At 36.6% G+C, this 3,548-nt stretch overlaps 1 non-coding gene across 1 annotated transcript; it reads right to left on the bottom strand.

Moving 5' to 3' along the window:
* Positions 1 to 2,921: 2,921 nt before the first annotated feature.
* LOC140855910 (small nucleolar RNA R71) lies at positions 2,922 to 3,027 on the bottom strand. The gene has a single exon (XR_012139354.1). It is a non-coding gene; the product is annotated as a small nucleolar RNA R71 (small nucleolar RNA).
* Between the last annotated feature and the right edge of the window lie 521 nt (positions 3,028 to 3,548).

A 3,548-nucleotide genomic window follows, 5' to 3' on the forward strand; every position in this document is an offset into this window, starting at 1 on the left:
ACGAAACTGATGTGCAGTACCGTCACTCTGTAAATCGGATGATTAGAGTATTTTTATCATTATCACGTCAAGAATTATTGGACCATTTATACAGCAGTATTCCTGTAGACAAAGAAAAATATGAAATAAAATTGAAATAAAAATCTCCTAATCTATCGGGACAGTTAATGCAGAGCAAGTATATCTTAGTTCCAATTGATGATGATGAAGATGTCGAAGAAATGCTGACCTTTCTTTTGAAATATTCAGAATGTCGATTTTTAAAATTATATATTGAAAAAGAAGATGTACCGAGCTTTGGATACTATAATCGGCTTTTAACTGAAGCGGACAATAATGTTGGACCTTCCTCACCTTTCGTAACTCCTATGGTGCAAACCGATAGTGTTGAGGCCATATTTGCAGAACAACATTGATAAACACTTAATTTAAGTCATTTAAAGTAAAAAATTATATTTAATTTATTTTATTTATTAAGAATTTGATGTTTCTTTTTATGTTTTACAGGAAAGGTGATCGTCGATACAAAAAGTCCAATTCGTAGATCAAAAAGACTCAAGTTTGAAAAAAAATTAGATTTAAAATAAAATTTAAATAAAAGAAGGATGCATATGGTATTATAAAAAATGAAGATACTATGCAAGGAATCCAAAAAGGATATAGACGTCATTTTAAAGAAACAAAAGTTTCCTTTTGTAATTTGGAGCGTAAACAGCTAATGGTCGAGTGCGCGGCACGGCGGGCATGGCACGGCGGGCGGGCGCGCGGCACGGTGGGTGCAGCATGATGGATTCGCAAGGAGTTGTGCGCGCGGACACAATGGCGAACAGATGGGCGATGGATCTGAAAATTAAAGGAAAAAAAATATATACTTGGAAATACTTCAAGAGGAAGAATTTGTATTTTCTTTATCTACTTGTGATCTTTCTATCTCATCCATCCATCTTTTAGTCCTTAGTATTTTCTTTAGTCCCACATCGAAAAATCATATAAAACTCCTCCCTCCTAACACCTATAAAAAGGCTTTTGTACTCTCATTTGAGGGGGAGCCCAGAAATTCTTCTAGAGCCTTGCATAGAGGAAAAAAAAGGGACTACTCCATGAGCAGCTAGGCTAGCAGTCTCGAAAGTGGAGAAAAAATTTTGTAACGACACAGAGTGGATTTATTGTTCTAAACTTTCTTGTATTTCTTTATATACAATAAAGATTATGCTTTTTATTTAAATCGTCATGAGTTCTTTATTTGCTCTCTTTCATATACTTTTATTTATGCTTTCCTGTTAGATTAATATTAGGAACAACTTTTATTTTTCGGAGACGCACTGTGATCTACGGGTACGGGGTGTGTCGAGGAAAGAAGAGTTGTTTACCTAGTACTTTCTGAAGACACGCCGTGATCTACGGGTACGGGGTGTGCCGAGGAAAGATAGATATTTTTTTTAAGATTAATCACATCTATTTAATTAAAAAAGAAATACAACTCTGTTAGTGTAAAATTAATTCAAAACTCTCGAGCTCTTTATTTTCTAATTACATCAATTTTAAGATAATTTATTTTCTAAATCAAAACAATATTTTTTTTTTATTTTGTAATCTCAACTTAGTCCAAGATCCCTGAGGATACGATCTCGACTCATCCTACCTACATAGTGAGTAGAGTTATTTTTGGTGCTATCAACTACGCATCAAATTTTGACACCATTGTCGAGGATCTTGACATGATTGAATTAAAAAAAAAATCACTGACATTTCATAATATTTAACTAAAATAGCGTAACCTCAAATATAAAATTTTTTAACTTGATTGGACACCTTGTTTCTTTGCATTGCATCTCCATAATTAACTTTAAGGGCGCAACCCATTAACTAAGATAAGGTGGGGATTTGATCACCCTTCCTTGGCCCACAAATCACTCCCTTGTATTTGCATAACCTAGACCTTAATCTAAAATTAATTAGACGTTGACCCCTAAGGATTTCGAGCTCATTAGGACAAGTGACCCTGAGAGTTAAACCAGGTTAGACTTGGTCAGCTAGCTGGTGTCTAGGCAAGTGGTTTGTAGGACGACTGGGCCCGAAGGAAGGTGGTTTTTAATTGGTTCCGTTAGCTGACCTGGCCAATTTAATTGGTGTCTAAGGAAAGCAACGGGGAGACTCCCACCGACCTTACACTTATCTGGCCAGTTAGTTGGTCAAGTTCTGACTTGGAGGGCTTGAAGGCTAACTACAGTTAGGAGCTGTCTAGAACTAGGATAACTTTAAGATAGGGAGTCCACTACGTGCTAACTTGATTGTAATTAAAATCTAACCACAACTAATTCTTCTATTAGTTTTAGGACTTCTTAGGATCTCTTCTTTAGAACTCTTTTCTCTCTTCTCCTCTCCTCTTAAAAAAAAAAAAAAATCCTTAACAGACTAGGATAGTCCTATATAGACCTTTTAGTTGCATGTTAGGTCGACGATCACTAAACCCCGACTTGCAACCATTAGATGAAGAATTAGAAAAGACTCTTAGGACTATCCAAGTTAGAAACATGGCTGCACCTAGTGAGGCTAATTCTCCATGCTCATTGAGAGAATATTTCACTCCATCCTCGTATACCTACTCTCCATGCTTTCAAGCACCTCCAGTAGAAGCTACCCAATATGAGATTAAGTCTAGCATTATTCAAATGTTGCCATCATTCTAGGGACTTAGTAACGAGGACCCATACAAATACTTGGATGAATTTCTTGAAATTTGTTCCACAGTAAAAATCCAAAACTTCTCCGATGATGCCCTTAGGTTGAAACTGTTCCCTTTCTCACTTAAGGACAAAGCCAAGCATTGGTTAAACTCCTTGGACTCTATAACCATTTCAACTTGGGAACATCTTCAGAGAGAATTTCTCAAGAAATACTTTTCAATTGAAAAAATAAATCAAATAAGAAAAGCTATCACTAGTTTTTTCCAATTGGAGGGTGAACTTTTTTATGAGACATGAAAAAGGTTAAGGGACCTCATTCATAAATGTCCACACCATGCTGTCCCTAAATGGCAACTTTGTCAATATTTTTATGATGATCTATCGGAGAAATATCGACAAATGGTTGATGCATCATGTGGTGGGATATTCATGCTAAAGAGTGAGGATGAAACCTGGTAGCTCTTTGAAACACTTAGTGAGAATTTTCTACATCATATGTCTGCCACTTCTAGAGAACAACCCATGCTTCAACAAAAAAAAAGTGGAATTTATCAGATTGGAAACGTCATGGATATCCACAGTAAGGTAGATGAACTGTCCCAAAAATTAGACCGTCTTCTAAATACTGGACAATCTCCGATTCCACCTAACCCAATCCAAGAAGTTTGTGCATTGTGTGCAAGTCCGAACCATTTTGTTAGTGAATGCCTAGCCGCACCTCAATTTTCTGAGTTTGTGCACGAGCAGGTTCAGCAAGCTCAAGTCCAACAAGCTCGCAGACCAAAAAACGATTCATATTCGAGCACTTATAACCCCAGCTGGAGAAACCATCTAAATTTTTCTTGGAGACCACAACCAGTG

Source organism: Elaeis guineensis, chromosome 2 (genome assembly GCF_000442705.2).
Source record: "Elaeis guineensis isolate ETL-2024a chromosome 2, EG11, whole genome shotgun sequence".
Classification (NCBI taxonomy): Eukaryota; Viridiplantae; Streptophyta; class Magnoliopsida; order Arecales; family Arecaceae; genus Elaeis; species Elaeis guineensis.